We start from the raw sequence: 6,595 nt of genomic DNA, 5'->3' as shown, positions 1-6,595 counted from the left end.
TGACGTCTAAATCATGTTCAATTAGACTTAAAACTGTCTACCACAGAAATCTCATGTTTCCTAGAAATACTGGCAGATGAAATATTAATTTATACTTTTCTAATAGTTCCATTGCTTTTAAATAAAAAGCTATTTTGTCTTTTTCCATAACATAACTTCAGGTCTGAACCATTTATTTGACTGCTATGAACAATTTACTTCTGGCAATGAACACATTTCTCATATTAATTGTTTTGAGTGGTGTTTGACTCTCCAGAAACTTTCCTGCATTTAATTCTTTAAGACACTGCTAGAATTTTTTAAAAGGGCCTCATTAACTAACTGCATGTAGCTATTTATATTCTAGAATGTTGGGGTATAGAACAAAACTCATCTTTGTAGGGACAAGCTGGGTTAGGTAATACGTTATTGGACCAACTTCTGTTGGTGAAAGGCAAGCTTTCAAGCCACACAGAACTCTTCTTCAGAGCATATGGTACCCTACCTTGCCAGGTCTCTTACAGTGTGTGCCAACTACTCATGCTGAACTATTTCTTCCACCTTGCATTTTGCTGTGACTCTGGGACAAAGGTGGGCAAACTTTTTGGCCTGAGGGCCACACTAGAGTTGCGAAACTGTCTGGAGGGCCAGATAGGGAAGGCTGTGCCTCCCCAAACAGCCTGGCCCCTGCCCCATCTGCCCCCTCCCACTTCCTACCGCCTGACTGCCCCCCTCAGAACCCTCGACCCATCCAACCCCCCCGCTACTTGTCCCCTGAGCGACCCCCCTTCCCTCCCCGGGCCTATCCAACCCCACCCTGTTCCACATCCCCTGACCACCCGCACCTCCGCCCCCTGACAGACCCCTTTGGGACTCCCACACCTACCATGCAGCTTAAAGCAGCAAGAACTTGCAGCCCCTCCGCCACAGCGCGGGCGGCACAGCGAGCTGAGGCTGTGGGGAAGAGGGGACAGGGAGGAGCCGGGGACTCAAGAGCCAGGCATGATGGTCCCGTGGGCCATAGTTTGCCCACCTCTGCTCTGGGAGTACTTTTCCCAGACCTGAAGAAGAGCTCTGGGTGGCTCAGAAGCTTGTCTCCCTCACCAACAGAAGTTGGTCCAATAAAAGATATTGCCTGACTCACCTTGTTTCTCTAATGTGTTGGGTCTGAGACGGGTACAAGTACGCTGCATAATCTTCATAAAGGCAGTTTGCATGGTCGAGCTGTACCTTAAAACTCAGACTTTTTTTTATTAGAATAGAATCTACTGCTTATAGAATATCACTTCTCACTTTGACTGTGGATCGTATACTGTTCAGAAAAACTGGTCAAGCTAATTTAGTAATAATGCAATGGATAAACTTTCATCTCAGCTCAGGTTTGAATGAACAAAAATTGTTGTAATCTATTCACTCTATAGTGGATTCTGTAAAATGTGTTCACTTGACTTTTATCTGATGTCAGTTACTATTGATAGCAGTCTGAGCCTGAAGATGGAATGGACATAGAACTGAACTTTGCAATGTTCAGCAGAGCACAGCATCAAAGGAGCTAAGGAGCAGAAAAGGATTAAATATCTACTGTAAATGTTCTGAGATCAGCATCCTAGTGCGCCAGGTGTGGTACAAATATATCGTAAGTAGATAGTACCTATGCCGAGAATCTAGACAGGGTGTGAGGGGAAATACAGGCACAGAAAAGTGAAGGTCACACAACAGGCTTGTAATTGGGCAGGGAATATAATAAAGGGTTAACTCCCAAGCCAATGCCCTACACGTTTAACTAGGATACCTTATTGACTACAGCAGTGTGGGCCAAAAGCTTGTACGCTTCCTTGACACTTGAGTATATAGATGCTCTTTTGGATAGATCACAGAATAGGGGCTATGGCCCTATTGTTTGACCTATTCACCCCTCAAGTTTTTCAAGCAAAGAGCAATGTGTGGAAAAAGTGTTGTTAATTGAGATTTTATGTACCACAACCACGTACCTTAATTTCTTAATAGATTTGTATACAGAGCAAGCAGGGTTAGGGTCTGCCTTCTTCAGTAGAGAATGCAGAAAGACTACTAGGCCTGTACCACAGAAATACTTAACATGAAGCCTTGATTGTGTCTTTCTAGGGAAGAGAGCCTTTTCATTTTAAGAGGAAGGTTCTTGGCCAGCTACCTCATATAATATCTCCACCCCGTATATGTTCAGTTTCATAGCAAAATTAATGTGAAAGTTAAAGGTAGTCAGCCCATATCTAAAATTAACAGCAAGTAAAACAACCAGCACAAAAACACATTGCTTGTCTGGCTATGCTGAAAGGAGGACAGGAGCCATTTGATTGGGTTTAATTAGGCTGCAACTTTATTATTAGAGGACTGGGACTACCTGGCAGATAACAATGTACAGTGCAGGTAACCCCATGTTTATTCCATAATTACCCAGGAGGCTTTCACCAGCTCCCTCCAGCAAATCCATTACTGGGCCCTTGCCATACCTGGGGTTGGAGGGCTTCCACCAGGTCCTGCCACCCAGGGCTGGATTACAATTATGAGGGGGCCTAAGGCTAATGGGAGAGAGGGGAAGGGTCTAAGTACGAATTACATATTGCAAAAAATTATGAAGTCAAACATTTATCTACATACATATTTAATTTTATATAAAATTCACTATTTATATAAAATTAAATATGTAACAAGTTTGTTCTACTCTGGCTGCACTCAATTCTTTAAACAGATACTTCTGAGTCAGAGGTAGCATGAGGGATGCTACGCTGTCCTTCTCTTAGGCCTCCTTCCTCCTAGGTAGTGGAGTGCTCATCTGTATGGGGATGAACACTGCAACATTCCCCATCCTGCTCACCTCTTTCAGGCTTGTGCTTCTACCCTCAGCTCTCTGGATGGCACAGTACAAAGCTGAGCCCTACAGGGGTTTCCCCTAAGCTGTGGCCTCTACACCATCTCACTCTGACTGCAGTCTGGGAGGCAGCCAACCAGCTAGCTTTTATGTAAAAAAAAAAAAAAAAACCCACTCGGGTGTAAAATCCACTGCAGTAGAGGAAGTAGTAGTGGGAAAATTACATTGGGTGGCATTGTAGTTTAGGCTGTCTTGCTCTGAAAAGTGCCTCCCAGTGTTGCACTGGCTGAGGACAATGAATTACTGTTTTCAAATTGAAAACAAGTGTTACTTGGGGGATAATACCCAGTTTGTGTAGTTAATCTCTAGTGATTCACCACATCAGGCCATTCTGTCACCAAGCTCTTCCACAATTAGAATCATAGAATTGGAAGGGACCTTGAGAGGTCATCTAATCTGGTCCCCTGTACTCATGGCAGGACTAAGTATTATCTGTTCTAGAATGTGTGATCAGTAGCTCTGACATGAGATTTTTTTTTAAGCATGAGTTCTGTACGCACCAGCCCCCCAGGGTGTGCATTTGTTTGTTTTAAGCTTTCTGTAAGAAATGGTAACTGCTAGAAGTGACAGATCTTTAGCTGGTTGCCCAGTCATAATATTTAGCACTTCTGTATGAGGTTGACTCTTCAAAATTGCTATACAAACATTGAACAAACTTAATTTAAAGCCTTTCAGCTTTTGAATGACCAGGAGCTAACAAAACAGATCTATTCCCTGATGTGTTCTGTGCCCCCCACACACACACAAAAAGGCTTCATTGAACATCAGCATCTTTAAAAGAATCATTAAGGATCTTTCAAAAGAACAGTCCAACCAAAGCTGCTATAGTGACACCCTTGTTATGTCTGTTGTTTAAGGCTGGGGTAGAATGAAGGGAGAGCTTCCTGTTTTGTTTGCATGTGTAAATCAAGCAGACCTTTATTTGTTTTCCTTAAAGTGCTCAGAGTTTAGGGGAAGAAAGTGAATAAGATTCTGCTTATACCAAGTGTGAAAAAGCAGAAGGAACCAAAATCTATTCTTGTGCAAAAATATTCTCCCTGAAGTCTATAAGGCTACACAGGTGTAACTCTCAGCAGGAATTGGCCTGTGTTCTCATTCCCTTCTTAAATCACTCACATTACACACTTACCCAACATTTTCCACTTGGGAAAGAAGTTAGTGTGAGTTGGGGCAGAAAAATGAGGACTAACTTCAGGTTTATTTAGCTTTAAGTTTCTGGAATGAAACCAGATGCAAGGTACTTTTATGATGGATTGAACTGCTAGAGAATCAGCAAATGGATAGAACCTGCCTTTAGCCTATTCAGCCAGTCTTTCTATCACAGCCTGCTAAGAAGTGAATTTAAAATCTTTGAGGGAGAGGGGATAGAGAAACCAACAACATTGTGTGTTCATCATAAATCTGAAGCCCCTCAGTGGTAGGTACTGTAAAAGTTGAAATACTGGTATCCAGAATGGGATGTTTTGTTTTTCCTACAAATGTGTGAGAATTCATTCCTTATACATGGGAGGGGCAATACTTCTGGCTGGAGCTGGATAGTGTGGGTGCAGGTTCAGTGTAAGTTTCCCACCCTGCCACTCTGGTACTGCCTCTTTCCCCCATTGGCACTCACCAGTTGTCCAGAAACAGGACTCAGCACACACAGACAACTGGGACTGGCACTAGGACCCAGGACGCAGCCTCAGCCCAGGAGGGGGAGTTTCTTCCCTAACAGCTAAGCAGAGCTCTGGAGAAATGGGGCAGGGTAATGCCTGCTCACACCATGCCTGCAGCTGGCACAGGTTCCTGTGATAACTAGATTTTTAGTGTCCAGTCACGAGTTTTAACTGCAAAAAGAAAAGGAGTACTTGTGGCACCTTTGACACTAACCAATTTATTTGAGCATAAACTTTTGTGAGCTACAGCTCACTTCATCAGATGCATTCAGTGGAAAATACACTGAATGCATCCGATGAAGTGAGCTGTAGCTCACAAAAGCTTATGCTCAAATACATTGGTTAGTCTGTAAGGTACCATAAGTACTCCTTTTTGCGAATACAGACTAACACGGCTGCTACTCTGAAACCTGAGTTTTAACCAGATACCTGGCAGTGTGTTCCTGCAGCGCAGGGAGAGGCAGACAGGAGGGAGCAGAAGCAGCAGGCTGCCAACTGCACTCCAAGTCCCAGGGAGCTGCTTTGACTTTCCTGCTGGCAGGAGCACTCCTGCCAGGCTGCAGGAGCAAGCTCACTCCCCCTCACCTGGTTGCAGCCCCTGCCTGACCAGTAGGGCCTGGGAGTTACAGTTCACAAGCTGTGGTATTTTTTTGACAGAAAAGATGTAGAACACATTTTGCAAAAGTGTATTTATCTCCCCCCTCCCCCAGAATTGGTCTAAAGAAGTCTGGGAAAAGGGGCTATAAGAACACTTCCCTTGTGTTTTGCTTCAACTGTTCAGCCTCCTTCTAATTTTTATAAGCAAAAACAGCCAACCTTGTGAAAAGTTGCAAATACAGTCCATCATAGAGTCAATTTCATGTTGACCAGCAAATGTCTATATAGTATTCTGTATTATGGCAGAGTCATGTTGCAAAAGATCATTCCTACATACTAAGAAATGTAAAGGTTTTCACTGAAAAAACAGGTGGCCTCAAGTGAAGATGTGGCTCTTAAGACTGTAGTGAAGGAGACTTTCATAAGACCTGAGACCAACCAATGTTTCCATTAAATATTTTTACAATTTTCATAGAAGTAATAAAATTCCACCATATTTGCATCCTAAACACAGAAGGATGGAAGCCACCTTGAGCAAAATCATTTTTAATCTCTAAAATGAAATGTAAAAGTGAAATGAAAGTACTAATTTTTAAAGCTTAGTTTTAAGAATCAATGTTACTTGTAACAATCTATTAAAAAAAGATAAGTGACAACCTGGGGAATTACAGACCAGTCAGCTTCAGTACCTGGAAAGATAATGGAGCAAATAACCAGTTTGTAAACACCTAGAAGATAATTAGTTGTTAAGTAACAGTTAATATGAATTTGTCAAGAACAAATCGTATCACACCAACCTAACAGCTGTCTTTGACAGGGTTACAAGCCTTGTGGTTTGTGGGGGCAGGAGAAGGAAGAGAGCAGTAGATGTGATATTTTGACTTTAGTAAGGCTTTTGATACTGTCCCAATGATCTCAAACTAGGGAAATAACCTAGTTAGAGCTACTATAACTGTTGGAAAACCATTCTCAGGAGTAATCATCAGTGGCTCACAGTTAATCTGGAAGGGATATGGCATAGGGTCCTGTAGGGATCAGTCCTAGGTCCAGTTCTGTTCAGTATCTTCATAAATTATTTAGATTATCACATAGAGAGTACACTTAAAGTTTGCAGATGATACCAACCTAGGAGAGGATGCAAGTGTTTTAGAGGATAGAATTACAATTCAAAATGATCTGGACAGAATGAAGTAAACAGAATGAAATTTGATGAGGACAAATGCAAAGTATTCCATTTAGGAAGGAACAATCAACTGCACACATACAAAATGGAAAATGAGTACCTATGAAGAAATATGGCAGAAAAGGATATCTAGGGGTTATAGTGGATCACAAGCTCAATATGAGTCAACTGTAACACTACTGCTAAAAAAGCAAACATCATTCTGGGATGTATTAGTGTTGTGAGCAAGACACGAGAAGTAATTCTTCCACTCTACACAGATAAGGCCTCAGC

Source organism: Eretmochelys imbricata, chromosome 1, assembly GCF_965152235.1.
Source record: "Eretmochelys imbricata isolate rEreImb1 chromosome 1, rEreImb1.hap1, whole genome shotgun sequence".
In the NCBI taxonomy this organism is placed as follows: domain Eukaryota; kingdom Metazoa; phylum Chordata; order Testudines; family Cheloniidae; genus Eretmochelys; species Eretmochelys imbricata.
Note: the sequence above shows the minus strand (reverse complement) of the source record.